A 16,867-nucleotide genomic window follows, 5' to 3' on the forward strand; every position below is an offset into this window, starting at 1 on the left:
TCACCAGCACTAGGGAGGGAACTGCAATGAAAGAGTCACGGAAAGGGCTGCAATGAAAGAGGTATGGAAGGGGAATTAGAGAGACATGGAGGGTAACATGCGAGATGATGACATATGAGTGTAATAATGACACTATGTCCTTAATTTTATACTATAGAGGCCCACTGTCCTAAGTGCCCCAAGCCCCTCAAAGCCTTAGTTCAGCGTTGCCTACATGTGTCAATGTATCTTACTCTGTGTAATATTAGAAGAGATATTTTCTATAATTTAGAGGTGTACATTGTATCTATTTGAATAAAGTAAATAATAAACATTCAGCTAAATGGATCCACCAATACCCCCAGAGATGTCCACACAAACATAAAATGGAATTGTAAGATCCCCTCACTCCAGCGATCAGAACAGCATGGGTTCCAAAATCCTAGATATATGCCATTTGGGTGATATTCACCCCCTCGCAGCTCTTAAACAGATACATCTCCTGCTGTTATATAACGTTACAATCCATTGGCCATCGGGGGACTGTTTCTTATAGACCTATAAAATGCTTTTTTTTTTTTTTATTATTACAGACTCAAATGTTCTGAATAGATGTATGCATAAAGAGAACCTATGTTCCGATTTCTGACAAAGTAGCTACCAGTGTTAGAACTTTCAACTTTCACATTCACCAAATCACTTTAAAAAACACAACTTGTTTGTCCATTGAAAATGCAAAGCAGCAATATGACCAATAAGGTGCAGGTTCCTACTTTTATTTTTTGTGTCAGGACGCTGCCAGTGTGTGAATAAAAGGGCTGGGCATGTTGGGTTGCCTATGCTACACATGACAGTTTTGTGGCTCTATATAAAGGACCTCCGATAGGGGAGTAATTGTGAATTGTTTTCATGTGCTGCAAAGATGCTTCTTTCTGGGCTGGCTTTTACATCTGGCTTTTTACATCATTTGGCTGCAAACATCCCTCAGGCAATAGTTCAGCAATAGCATTCAGTGGCTCTTTGTGGGAAGATCCCTCATTATCCCAGCCAGCAGTCACAGCACAACTCACAGCCAGCAGCCACAGCCCACTATCTTCCAACAGTCCGTTTTTGCCTCCTCCCCTTTACCCCCAAGAATCTCTTGAAGCCTTCTAGTATATTCTGGCACCGAAATGCCTGTTTGTCACTGGCTTCTGCAGCTTGCTGCAGTGTCTTACTGTCTCTTTAAGCTTCTAGTGCAGTCTGGGGCTCTAGTGAGCAGCCTGGGGCTGTAGTTTGCAGTTTGTCCACCCCAAAATGGCAAACGCAATTTGCATTGAACTTCCTAGAGGCACTCTGGGGAACTGTGGCTTTCTGAATAAATATGTGATGATGCCAAATTAACATAGCACAATGGTGAGAAAAGCCTTAGTGGGAGAGGTGTTAATTGCTACACTCACATACACTTACATTATCATACATTGCTGTGTACACAGCAGCTGATATGAGGTCCAGAGGTGAGGGTGGCACAGTAATGCCTGGTCCTCTCCCCCTCTGAGATGGCCCCCTAGGCCAGTGCAGCACTCCCCAAGGACCTCGCCCTGTTTTAAAAAGAGAGGAGCCCTCCTATGTGCAAACTATGCCTGTAGCTCCCTGGGAGGCCCGGGAGGCTACAGAAACATCACTGGTCCCCTACCTAAGTGTTGCTATAATGCACTGTCTTAGTCTGAGATTTGTCAGTTTACACAGAAATTGTCTTTAATAGGTATACTACAGAAGAAAACGTTATAGTGTTATTTACATCATAGAAATTGGAACTTTTTTTTTTTTAGTAATGTAGATTTCTCATTTAGTACTCCAATGATATTAAATGCCTGTTTCCAACTAAAATAAGCACTAAAGTAGGTAGAATAGGAATATGCTTTATTCTTATACAGCCAGATAATTCACAGCTTTATATATTAAAATGCCACAATAAATGTGACTATAGGTTATAGAAATATCATTTATGTTTTTACAGCCAGAAAGTTATTTGTCTGTTTAGAAATTTGAAAACTCTATATTGAATTAAGCGTAAATGACAATATCTGTTTCATTTATGGTAACATCGTTGATAGAAGACAATGAACCACAACACTCTCAAATGCTTAATTTACAAATCCATACATTTCAAACTGATGATGGTGATTTGTCTTTTGCTTCAAATACTTTATAGTACTTTAAACTATTTGCAACAGTAAATTGTCTATAAGCAACTCACATAAATAACAAAATAGCTCGTGTTCAGATTATTCTACTGTATTTCATTCTGATTGCAACATTACGTTAAACAACATTATTAATACAGTAATATGCATGGATTACACTTGTTTTAATACACTTTATTTAAATAAACATTTCAGCAAACCCCTTGCTTACCCTTCTTTTGCAGAATATTGCTGAGAATGGATAACAAAAGCTGGCATTCAACTGCATGCAAATAAAAGACTAATGTCAGACATCCCAATCACCATCATAGTATAGGAACTTTTATATATACGTGTATTATGCAAACATTATTAATAATTCTTTTACACCATGTAATTTTTGAGTTTGAAAGATTTTGACAGCCAAAAGTATGAATACTTTCTCCGTAACAGCAGGATTTATTGAGAGGAAATAGGATAATATACAGTTTCTATATTGTTTCTAGGACCGAGAACACTAAAAGGAAAAAAACAAAACCGTATGATAAGATTATCTCGTCTTGTGGGATGACTGCCTGATTTTACATCTGTACATACATGTGCTGCACTGGATGTTCATCTGGGGTTAAACTAATAGGAAATACACACCACAATCACACACCACATCCTTTCTCATTTGATCCTTCTGCTTAATCAAGATTCTGTTCACATGGAAAGATAAATAAAAAGAGAAGAAGGAAAGCTGTTTATTTCTCTCGGAAGTAGATAATGTGATTCATCAGAAAAAAAAAATTTCATCAGCTTCCTGTTGCTTCTCGCACCTCCCAGCATTATGTGAGTCATTCCATCACACCCTGCAGAGCCTTCTGAATGAGAGCGTAAGCTCTCTTCAATCAAGCCAGATCATTCACACAGAACAAGCAGAGACCTGACTAGAAGGGCAATAGACCATTATCTGGGTCTAAATCAGCGGTCTGACACTGCTTTAACCCTATAATACCGTTGGGAAGTACAATATACGATGGCTGAGTCAACTGTTTCAAGTATCATGTATCGAAAATACATTATGCAGGACACAAGTAATGAGTGGTATAATGACTGTAAGATAGATAAATAACAAGAATTCATTTGAATGTGATAACTTTAATAACCAGTCCTTAATCTGCCAAAGAAAGGAATCTGAGTGCTCAGACAGTATAAAATGATTGCCTATATAGTTAAATGGAATTAAATTGAAATCCCATTTGATATCTTGTCATTTCAATAGTGATTTACAGGTCAACAATAAGAATATGGATTTATGAACTTTTCATATACAGTAGAGGCTCTTGACATCACAATCTTCCTTTGCCTGTTTTACAGCCCAGGACTAGCATTGTTTGATCATCATACTTCCAATATGTAATTTACATATAAATTGCCTCCCCAAGGAAAATCAGACACTAAATATTTTGGGTCTTAATGTCAATGTGACTTATGTGATTATGGCTTATCCATTCAATGGGGGCGATCCTGTAATGTTGGGAGGTAGGCAGAGGTGGAAATTAACACTAAAACCATAGTGGCCAGACATTGTCTTCCTTATATAACTTGCATCAGACAGGTAAAGGCTCAATTGTAATTAGTAACTATGGTTTTAGTGCATATTTGCATTTTTGAGCAATGTAAGTGTCACGAACACGCTCCCAGCTGCCGTGACTTTGGGGTGTTTGCTGTATGAGGTCACACACGATTTCAGCCCGCAGTCTCTCTCACCTATCACACAGGTTCTAGACCTACGGAATCGCCCCCAAACACAGAGCTCCCACACCCCCAGACACTTCAGGTTCTGCCACCACCTATCGAGTACGGGCAATAGAACCTCAATATACTGTCCCCCACTGGCACACAGACTTCTAGTTCCACAAACTAGCAAGACCCACACCAGCACACACAGGGTTAACTCTTCACACCTCCAGACTGTTACACAAATGTAAATACAAGCACACACAGCTTGTTAATCAAATGTATTAACAAATCACACACTGGCATTCCAAGGGTTAACCTGGACGAGCAATCTCTTCTAAACAGGCTAATGAATCCGTTAGAGTATCAAGGACGCAACTTATTAAATTTTAGATTTAATATACGAAAATACAGGGCATTCAGATATAAGGAAAAATAATGAATAAACAATTAATATATTGACATAACAAGCAAAAACAGTTTAAAATAAAAAGGATTACATTCAGATTTGCACTTATATGAAATGCATTCTGGCCAAGGGCAATTGACTAGGAAGATGGACAGCTTATCAATGTAACTTGATTTCCCCAAAAGTCTACCAATTTTTCCTTTCCACGCACAGGTTTTTAAGCCAAATCAAATGGGATGGTCTTCACAGGGGCAGTGTTAATGCTAATAGGGGGTAGGGATGTCCCCTGGGTGTCACTATACTTTGTTCACAAATATTCCCAGAGTCTTGACCTGTTGGTAATTCTTCACAGATATATCTCAGAGAAATAACACCCCCCTCAATAAACCGGTCATAATCTCCCGCACATTTAAATACCAAACATAATGGAATTATGACAATGTGAGATACCTCTTCAAAAGATATGTGACTATGGCTGTTCCCTGTGTAGTTGGTATCTATGTTTTAAAACCCTTGTGTGGTTTTTGCCCCTCAGTATGGAGGGGCATCCATATTTCCCAAAATATGAACTATGACAACATTTTCCTTTGAAGGTCATATACCTATATACCTGCATAAAGACCATGCAGATTTTTATGCAAGAGTCTCCAAGATTCGCACCTAGGCATATGGCTCTCCAATATACACCCAGGCGTTAGTTTGTGTTTACACTACCTATTGAAAGGAAGTCAATTAGCTAGGGAAATACATGATCAAAACAATGGATGTCTGTGATCTGTATATCTTAAGCTGGTCTCTTCACAAAGGGTTTGTCTAACTCAATTACCTCCTACTGGGCTCATTTGGTCAAACATTTATCTGAGTTGAAGATCAGGTTAATTTATGTACTTAGGCAACGTTTTACTTTGGGCCCTGACATTCAATATTCCATTTCAGCATATCAGATTTATGCTCTCATCCTGGCAGTAAGTAAAGAACCCTCAAGGCGAGCAGAAAATGATGACTATGGACCTCTTCAGCATCTTTGGTGGTAACAGGCCAGCACAATGGCAGCTTGCTGCCAAAGAGAATAAGTAAATTGTACTATATTGAAGCATAATAAGGGTCATTTATGAACTGCAGACAATGATAGTGAAGTGTGTAGAGCGTTTTATTTTGTGCAAGTTCATCTATTTTTTTAGCCTCACACATAACAAGGACTTCTTACACAATTCATTATTTGGAACGGTCACTGTAAAATCCATCAGCATCTACTTTTGCAGAATTGTTGGTCCAGATCATTGCAAAGTCCAGCCTACCACTTGTCCCTTCCACTTTTTATTTCTTTGGTCGAAATGCACAAGGAAAATGCAAAAGTTGTCCCATGGAAAAGATAGACCATAACTCCTGGTGAGCTTGAGCTTCCCAACTCCCTCTGTTGATTCCTGGGTCTCCCAGACACAATACCTCCTAGGTGAGTTAGAGTTGCCACCTGATAAGTTCTACATTCGGTTTATATCTATATTTATATCTTTGTATTGTTACATATCTATAAACAAGTTACTCTTTATATTTAAAAGGAGAGAAGAAATAATGGATGGAGTGGACATGGTTCAGGGATAAAAAGTGAGAGAATAGGCGATAGGGCTGATTTTAAAGGGTCCAACTAACTTATTCTGAGAGCAAAGTAATGGACAGCAGTTACCCTCAGGAGAGAAAAAATAGATCTGAAGATTAAAGAAATCAAGTGGGTGAGGAAAAACATTTGATGAAAATAATAATATTAATATTAATAATAATAATAATAATAATAATAATAATAATAATACAAAAAATAATAATAGATGTCAATAGCTTAGTGGTGAAAGGCTAGACATATTACTTAGACATATACTCTTAGACATATTCAATATCCCAGTTGTGGTATCTCCTTGTTACCTCAGACAAGTCACTATATCTTCCTGGGTCTCAGGCTACAAACAACTGGATTGTAAGGTTAATTGGACAAAGAAAACTGTTGTTGACATATATTATGCACAACATAAAAAATGAATACAAATAAATGTAAAAATATGTTGTTTGTTCTTGGCACCAATTAAAAAAAATAGGTGTCTGCTTGTCTGTAACAATGAGTTACATCTTGCTGCTTATCGCAGGGTTAATAGAGTAAACAAGTGAGATCTCTGCAAAAAGCCACCAAGGATAATGATGAGTGGAAACATTCAAAAGAATAACATGTTATCTATTAATCCCCAGTCAAACACTGCATCAGTGTTTGACTGGAACACAGTTGGCAGAGAACTGGGGACTCTAATTCTGTATCAACTGGCTGAAGGGAAGAACAAAGAGGGGTATATATCTGCCTCCCACTGGAGAATTGTGGGGTGACATAAGACAAATGCACCAAACATAACTGCACCCCCTCCTGAGAGTGTCGAAAGACTTTGTATGTATGACCTCCAATTCAAAAGATGGTAGCTGCATGCTACTGTATGCAATACCCTTAAAAGATTCCTCGGGCAGTCAATGGTAGCATTGGAGTCTAATGTTCTGGGCAGCCATCAAACTAGGGAGCCCAGACAAAAACAATGGAGAGCAGATCCAGCTCTTTCTTGTCAGACAACACCAACATATCCATGTAAGATGGATCTAGTAGAAACTGGCTTTTTTTTGTTTGAAAATAATGACAAAATTAAGAGTGTTGAATAGGGACAGAAGGCCCAGGATCAATCTTTGTACTGGTGACATTGGTCTGCTAGTAACACCACTGTGGGGTTAAATAAAAATGACCCCCCCAGTCTGACCAGGAAATTTATGATGCCCTGATTGTATTGAGGAGATTTTACTCATCTTCACTCATCCCCTCATGCACTAAGACTTCTACATGCCCTACAACTTCCAGATTGAGAGGGCCATTACACTGCTCTGTCTTTAATGCCCTTAACCCCACCTCATTAGGGACCTCCCTTGCTCCATCCGTCTTTCTCCTAACCTATGCACTTTCAAACGAGCACTCAAAACTCACCTGTTCTTCAAAGCTTACCAACCTTCCACCTAACCCCGCATCTTCTCCTAACATTCTACCATCTCTCCTTCCGGTCTTTCTCCCCCATACTTCAACTTTCTCCCCTTGTGCCTGTTTTGTTTTACCCACCCTTAGGATGTAAGCTCATATGAGCAGGGCCTTCTTCCCTCTTGTCTCCACACCTGTTCTTCTGCTCCGCCTCTACTGCATTAACCTGCCTGAAGTTTCTGAAGTATTGGTATTTTTGTTTATTGTTCTGTACTGTCTCACCCTGTATAGTCTACTGTTTGCTCTGTGTACGGCGCTGCGGAAATCTTGTGGCGCCTAACAAATAAACGATAATAATAATAATAATTATAGGACCAACTAGTGGTGGAACTACTATTGGTGTGGCAGGTGCTATGCACCAGGGTCCATGGAGATAATGGTGCCTGCTTCATGGCAGAGGGTCAGGGGCCCCGATTCCATCTTCCCTGCCTCCCCAGACCGGGGCCCACAGATTGCCAGCTCTGCATCTGGGATCAACATTGCATGTTAGTAAGGGGGAGGAAAGATTTTCATTGCTTTATTCTGCTACTGCTTTATAAGAGGACACCTTACTAATATTTTTAAACAAAACAAATCCCTTTGATCTAATTTGTGTACTTCCATATTCAATTAATCATATTTAACAAATATATTTTGTTCCTTTAAGTTTCTCACAGATGTGGTTGTTAAGAGGCATTGCTTTTCTTCTGTGAAGGTAGGGGGAAAATATTATGTTTATGTTGTCAGTTAGTATTGTGAGCTATTTGGTTTACACATGTAATTGCTTCTAGACAGCCATATTACAAGTAAGTGTAATTGCATCTAAAATATTATAGTTTCAGCAATAAGGAATACTGTCATTGTCAATTTAAAATTGTCTTAAAAACAAAATCTATAAAACATGTGAAAGATAACAAGAAATGTTACAAATTTACTGTGCACTATAGATAACTTTTTATATTGTTAAATTGTTTTGCTATGTTTTTGTAATGCACTTAACTAGTAATAAAAGATTTATTCATTGTTGTGCCATAAACAAAACCATTAGATATTTTTTGCAAATTGTCTAATGAATGAAACTGCAGTTAAATGCACATCTATATTTCCAAGGCATTAAATATATTTTTGGAGAGCTCCATATATAGATTTATGTATAGTGACAATGGTTGTGCAATATGAGTATCTGGTAATGTAAATAATTTAAATGACAAAAGGAAATATTTTCTGAATTCATATTATTTTCTATGTTTTATTACCTGGGCAAGCTCCATAGCTCAGTGTATTTCAACATATAATCCACTCTGACAGTCCTGTTGAATAAATTACTGTGTATTGTGATACCTCAAACTTAGGTCAAGTAATTGATATAGTCCTTTACAAGATCCCAAAAAGTTCAGTTTCAAGGACTTGTGTAGTCTCAAGAGCACAAACGTTAAAGGAAAAATTTGCTGTTAGAATTCTTTTTCTTGAAACTTGGTCACACCTGCATAATGTCTTACACACCCCTTAAGCACACCAAATAATTTAAAAACTGTAAGAAAGAAATAACTTTATGCTAAACTGTTATGACCTAAACCCACTTAATTGTGGATTCCAGCAGATGTTCTGCGTTCATATTCTTAAATGGTTCTGCATTCTATTTTCATGGCTACAGGTTTGAAGAGAACCTGCTATTTTATTTTTCTGAAAGTATTAATTTCAGAGTAAGCCGCCTTGGGGAGTCTGTGAAATTACTGCATGCGCAGGAAGAACAAAGAGGGACAGATTGATTGACTTATAGCCGTGCTGATTAGCTTTTTCTTGGGCTTTATCCCCAGAGTGAATGGGCCAATGTACTTTCATTTTAACCTGATCCTTTTATTAACCTACTATTGATTGGTAAGCTGGACTTGTGCTGTGAAGAGGGTTTTAATTGGCCAGTATGGGTCCACTAGAGTGGGGCTAATCAGAGCAAAAGTGGAATAGATGATTTGGTGCCAGTGGGTTGAGTATTTCTTATTTGAAAAGTGTTCTTTTGTGCGAATTAAAGCAGTCTTGAAAAAAATGGAGCATTCAAACTGAGATATGTACAGCAAACTGGCACTTGGATTACTGACATAAACATTCTATAGTGCTAGGACTTCAAAAATGGAAAAGAAAAAGGTAAAAGCAATGAGATGCTTTGAAGCTCAATACTGTATTTCCTAAGTATCATTCTTTAAATGATATGCAGTTTGATTCACAGCATATTATCATTATAACTATGAAATATTAATATTAAAGGAGATCTTCCTAAAATAACACTGTCAGCCTCTTTTAAATAAGTTAAATAAATAAGTTAAATATTGGAAATGTGTGTTCATCAAAAAAGCACAAAAAGTGAAAATCGGGGCATGAAAATAAAATGTCATAAACTGCATACTGTTGATGCCTTCCTTTCATTGCACAAAACCCTTTCACATGTTAAGACTTAAAACTGTATGTAAATAAATAAACACACGGTGCCGGTGCCAGTGTCCGTGGTCGCAGTTTATTAAAACAAGGCATGGTGACAGAGAAGGCAAATTGATTCAGCTACAACTAATAGTAGTAACCAAACAGTATATGGCCAATAGGTACTAACCACTGGTATCAGGATATAATCCTTTACGAATGGCCAGTGCTAAATCTGGTGTCAGAGTAACTACACTCCTTCTGCACTCACAATGACTTACCCACACAATCCAGGTCAAGGGTTTCCCCACACTAAAGGACCAAGTGCCAGGTTACTTCAAAGAGGGCAGTTACCTGCAACCTGCAGCCAAGCAGCGGAAGCATCATATGAATTAGTCGCTGACTGCAAATGCCTTCCTGCCAATGCTGGAGTCCTTTAATGGACATACTGCTGCCAAATGACCGAACTTCCACCCCAACCTCCAATATATCAGCTCTATAAAAATTCACAGATTCTCTTCTGTAAGGTGTACCCCATCTGCCTTGTATAAGTGACTCTGCTCAGCTGTAATCAATGGATGTTTAATACTTAACCCACTAAGCGATCTGTGGACCTGTTATCCTTTTTATGTAAACTTCTAATTCCAGGGGCCAGAATATTGACCCTCCAGGAAAGCCTGGTTATGATTTCCAACTAGCGCAGAGTTACCTCTGCTCAAGTTGCCTTGATGATCCTCAAATCCTTCTGAATGGAGATTAACAAGTCCAGAGACTTTCCCTTGCCTAAATCATAGGTGAATGACCAGTACATCAGGGAGACCAACCTTGCCTATCTCGGAAGACAACAAAGGTATGAGGGATGACCATTTCAATCCCCTCCTACTGAACCATTGAACAGGATGTGTAAATGTGGTCCAGTTGCGTGTCAGTTGGTGCCTGGATGCCCAGTACAACTATGAGTGACCAACCAGCCATATCCTAATATTCCCTTTGTGCATGCCTAGTCATATTTGTAATGACCACAATGTGCTCAAAGGGTTGGGACGAGGGGATTGTGGTACACATGATTGCCATATGAAAGTATAAACACACAAAGCCCTGGAAGCACATAGCTAATCAGGCCTTGATTCGGGGGAATAAATAGGATAAATCTCTTCATGAAATCACAAAATGCAACAAGCAGCAGAGTCTTGGGTTACAGAAGGAAGTGAGGGTATCTCAGACATAAACCCATTACCTCTGCGGCTGTATGTAAATTTTGTAGGCATCTGACTTCCATCTACCCAGGGATTTAATGGCCTCAATAGAAGAGCTTGCCTTGGCTATAGCAGTAGTCACCCCAATTTGAAAGGAATCGGTGCTGTAAAGAGCCGGGTCTAGACACATATATTCCAGGAAATGCTTAAATAATGCATTGAATTTACATTTAGTGACACCCGTTGGCATGCACCAAGCATAGGTCACCTTCAAAGGGTCTAACCACAGAAAATTGAGTACACATGGCCTTCGGACATATACTGAAATGTTCATGTGAAAGTATTAATCCAACGGACTTTCCCACATTGATTTGTCTTAGACTTGAGCACGACATCTATGAATCACCAATAATCATGCACTTAGATACTAACCCTAATCAGAACCAAAATATGCTAAATAAGAGTGTTTCATAGGTGTTGGAAGCAACCTGAGAAAGTACTCTAATTTACTGATGCAACATCCACCGGCCTCCTAAGATCCTGTTTTGGGAGACGGACCCTACCACACCCCTTAAGGGCTTTACCAACGAGAAATCCCTTTGTAAAATCCTCTCTTCCCTGGAACCATGCCATGAAAGATATGCCCAATAGTAAGGAGGCCAAGCATTTTTTTTGGTGCCCTCTTGAAATTTGACCCATATGAATACAAGCATATTTTTACTCTGACCTATATCAAGCTGACCCCAAAACCCAAAAAACAAACCCATTGTGACCAGGCCACGCGATAAGCTCTCCTTGTTGGAGGGCCCAAAGAAGTCTCGGCGATTCCAACTATGTCGGCTTGATAATCTGCCAAGCATAAGAAGGACAAAGGGTACATTTGAGATTTGCGTGTTGGGCCCACTCATGATTATGATGTGACTGAAAACAGGAGAGCGCGTCAGCTATGTTGTTGTTGATCTCCTTGAGGTGCATGGCTTTGAAAATAAAATCCTGTTCTAGACAATGCAAAACAAGGTGTCTCCTAAGGTTGATACCCTTAAGTGATAAAGCGCTCTGTTTATTAATGTAAAGCACTACATTTAAGTTATCGCACTAAAAAACTTGGATCCGAGGCACGCATAGCTCTACCAACACTATGGATGGAAACATCTCCAAAGCTAATACATTACTAACTAAGCCACTGCAAAACCTGGCCACTGAGCGGCAAACCATTGAAAGTATGTGCCTCAAACCACGCCGTTGACAGATTGTAAGAATTTCAACCAGATTTCAAGATCCCCACTAATCTCATCCGACAAGGGCAAGGGAGCATGAGTGTCAGGCGCCGTCACTGCACTCACCATCGGTACCAGGGACGGACTCCTTCCTTTGACGACAGCTTGTCCCGTTGCTAGGCAATGGGACGTTATCTTCTTCCTCCGAACTTCGCATTGCCGTGCACATGTGCAGTTTGCTTGCGTCTCCATTGCCAAGCAACGGGATGCTTCTCTGCAATTCCTGTCGGCGGTCAGCTATTCTGACCGCCTGTCCCACTGCCACCAATCATGGAATTGACTCCTCTATTTAAACATGCCCCTAACACTAGGTACATGCCAGAGCATCTAGGACTTCCTATGCTCCAGCATTCCAGCCTGTTTCCCTGCTCTCTGACTGATCTCCTTTTGGCCTGATTGCTCCTGCTGAATCTGACCTTTGGCTTGCTGACTCTGATTTTCCTTCTACTTCACCGCTTTTGCCTGAACGGTTTGACCTCTGCCTGCATAAGCCAGTCTGTTCACCATCCTCTTCGCTGATAGCTAACTTGGAGCGCGTGACCAGCACATCCCTTGCAACAAACTCCAAACTTTCTTGCTGGGGTCCCGGGCGAAGGCTGGGGGCGTGTTTAGACTCTGTGTGTCCTAGCTTAGCAGTGAAAATATCAGCAAGTGACCTTCAGTCTCAGTATCTCATGACAATGAGATCATGTAATGCCAGACGTGGCTAACTGAAATTTTCGGCAGGAAACCTCTCCCACAGGGATAATGTGACATGCAAAGTTAAATGAACCCAACAGGAACTGCATTTTCCAAAGGGGAGTGTTATGTAAACCCTGCAGTTTAAATATTAAGGCTTCTGGTTTGGCCACTTTCACTCTGGGCAGACAAATGCATCCTGCTATGGTGTCGACCTCAATGTCCTGGAATGACAGACAGGAAGCGGGATCCTCATCTTATCCTGAGTCACGGGAACGCCCAAGACAGCAAACAGAACCTGAGCTGAAAAAAGAATACCTGCGCAGACCGATGCATCCGCGGGGCCTATAAACAAAAAATTATCTAGGCAATGTGCAAAATTCACGTGGCCCATTCCTGCTAGGATACATAAATGCAGGAAGGAGCTTAACATTTTGAAATACGAGCATGAAACCAAGCAACATATAGGAAGACATCTTTCTGCATATTACCCGTTTGCCAAACGAAAATCCATGAGCTGGAAGGTGTCCGTATGCAAAGGTAGGAAGTGGAGGGCAGACTCAATGTGCAGCTTAGCTAAGAGAACCCTCGTGTCAAAAGACCGAACTAAACACAGAGTGGACTTGAAAGACTGGCAAGTGACTGAGCTGTAACACAGATATATGATATCTTTAATCGAACTCCAGGGGGGATGCGACAAATGCTGGATCAACCTAAATAAATCCAAAATGGGGGTGCCCCAAGCCAACTTCCTTAAGAACTTTGTCGGCTAACACATCTGGTAAAAGCTGTGCTGAACTCAAGATCTTCATGACCACCACTTGTATGTTACCGCAAACTGGGAGGAGGAAACCATAGCGAAAGCCATTGCCTAAAAGAAAGCTAGTTCAACATCTGGGAAAAGGCTAAGGCAACTAGATAGCTCCTGATGTCGTATAGGGAAATGGGTCTTAAGGAGGGGCAGCAGCTGCGTCCCTACCTCGCCCGGCTGTGTGCCTGGGGCGATCCCTAGTGGAGTGCGGGCCACGACAATAGGAGCAGGCGTGGTTAAACCTGCAAGCTGGCCCTCCGCTGCATATCCCGCTCTTAAACGCAAAGCAACAGTTTCTAGGTTGCAGAGGAGTGTTATGCACCTGGTGGCACCGATGCCCCATCAGGGTGCACGATATCCATCCAAATCTCAACATCCTTGAAACAAAACGGGATCAAGGGGTTCCCACTGACTTTGCGTCTAAAACTCTCATCGTACATGCTCCAAATAGAGACTCCATCATTGATGAACATCTCTATTATCAGGTAGAGGTAACACCACACATCGATGAGAGCAGCAGGCCTAGTCTCACGATAGGAGGCAGCAAAATGTATGCATCCTCATCTAGCCCCCTCTTTCCGTAACACCCGCCAGATCACTCTTAGCGATGTCCCTAAGGGAAAACATTAACAAAAATGATCTTGCAAATCGTATCTCTAGCGTTATTTCTTAAACCAGTCAGCAGTGCTGTGTTAGACATCTCACTACATCTCCACCATATTGAGTGGTCTGGTAGCTGGTTGAAGAAATGGGCGAAGGAGCCATCATGTTAGGCCCGGGGTGGGGGGGGGGGGCTTGGTGGGAAGGGGCATGTTCTATTGGAGGAATGGGTGGATGTCGATACTGTCGATTATGTTGTATGTAGAGACACGCCCTAGTGGACAGGATGCACTCCCCAAAAAGAAGGGGGTTGAGGGGTGCAGGGTGTTAAAAGGGGCTTGGTGGTGTGCCATGTTGCACCCCCTTCTTGCAAGGGAATGTTCCCAAGCAAATGTGCCTAGAGGGTCAAATAGGGTACTAGCTGCTCCCTGGTAAGACTGGAGGGGAGCCATGGGGCAACTACTTGCCATTCATTTATATATTGAACCTGTCCTGGAGGTACGACTGAAGGGAGAAAACCCTGGGCTTCAAAACTGTGGGCTTGAGATCTCTCCTTCCCCTTCCATGAATTTCTGCTAAGTAAATAATTAAATGATCACTGTATCAAAGTGTGTGTGTGTGTGTGTGTATTTACACATATTATACTATAGCTTAGTACTGCCAGTGCCGACTATCTGAAGTTAATATAATTTATTTTGATCTTGATTTGGTGTGGCACAGTTAATATTATACCCATACAAAAGAACACTATACTAGTTATTAATGTTTCCCACTGGCTAATGGCTAACACATATAAATCATTGTGAGAATCACCCTATCATTGTTCTGCTACATTTCATAATTATCTCTGCTCTGTAATTATTAAGTGTATGACATTGGACAGCCAGTGTCTGTTCTCACTTGCAATATATCCCTTTGTTTATTCTGTTAATAATACATAATATTAACTGAAACATGGTTTTGAGTCTGCATTTAAAGCTATCAAGCACAAAATCATAATGCAGCTGCTGTACTGGATATGTTGAAATGAGTCACTCAAGTTGAAAGGAACAAGTTGACTTATGCATTGGTCTGTTAAAAGATTGAACACCCTTCCTCTGTTAGCTGCAGGAGCACCTGAATATCACAAGGATACAATCATATAATGTCACTGTTGATATTGACACACACTCACAGTCACCAACAACTGCAGCATTTGGAGAAGAAGCAAGACATTTATTTACTCTTGTCGCTAGTGTACAGGTGTTAAAAGCTGGGTTAGTGATGATGAACAAGGTTGCATCTATGCAATCTTTCAAAAAAAAAAGGCAAAAACAAGAATGCACTTCACAAAGTAAGGCAACAACTTAAAAGTAGAGATGTTCAATGACCCCCGTGGTCTGGTTTTGCTTTTGGCAAAACCGCCCTTGCATGTTTTTTTTTTTGTTGTTTTTTTGGATCCGATTTTTTTCTAAAATCACGATTTTTTTTCTCCCTAAAATCACATATTTTTGCTTTTTTCCCTCCTATATTATTATTATTAACCTCAATAGCAATTTCAAGCCATTTGCAGTCAATTTTGACCACCTTACAGGTCACAATATTATTTTCATACACTTTCAAACAAAGACTGCACATTTAGAAGACCAAACCTGCCAGACCTATTATTTCTATTTCAGCAATGACAATTAGCAATGGAGCTCTTCTGAATGTCCCTGGAGACTTTGAAGAACACTGCTACCCCTCCTCTTTTTTTTCTACCTATGATGCTGCCCAACTGCATTAGAGACTGCCAAGAACTGTGCTACCCCTTCTGTGTCCCTCTGTAAAATGGCGCTGGATCGCCGTGGAGGGTGTTACTTATAGAATCCAAAGCTCCCGAGATCCGACGACGTTTTGTCTTATTTTCAATTCCGAGGGCGCACGAAAGTTCGGGTGCGTTCGGTTCTCGGGGAATCGAGCCTGAGCATCTTTACTTATAAGTCAAGTTAACCCCCTTCTCGCATTGTTATTCACACCTCCCAGTGTTTGGCCCCAGCAATGGGACCCAAAGAAGATACACTAGGAACAGTTGCTTAGCAGCATAATGCTGACATGAACTGAGGAGAGGTGTGTGATGATGATATGTACTATGACTTTGATATTGAAACAATGCAAATATATAGCAATTAATGAACAACTGTCTAAGCTATGTGCATGAGGTTTTAGGGCATGTGAAACATGTTTTGCAGCTCAAGATAAGTGAACTGTATTACTCCCACCAGGAGATATAATAAGAGTTAATGGAGAAATATATGTGATGCAATCATATTCTTCTGTCCGATCAAGTTCTGTGCTGTAGTGAGAAGAGAGCTGTATATATTTCCTTTATTTCTTTGTGCTGGAGTGAAAAAGTAATTTAAATAAAATAGTTTATTTTCATAGAGATGGTCTGGCATCCAAACCACTGAGAAATCAGTATGTACTGTACCCTAAGTTACACCACCTATTTCCCAACACCTTGAAAGAGACGTTATTGAAAAACCTACATATGTGCGGACCCTTGATCTAGCCAGGGCAGAGAAGAAAGCCAGGTGTGGAAGTGTCATGCACCACCTCAGGACCA

The sequence above is a fragment of the Mixophyes fleayi genome, chromosome 11, assembly GCF_038048845.1.
Source record: "Mixophyes fleayi isolate aMixFle1 chromosome 11, aMixFle1.hap1, whole genome shotgun sequence".
NCBI lineage: Eukaryota > Metazoa > Chordata > Amphibia > Anura > Limnodynastidae > Mixophyes > Mixophyes fleayi.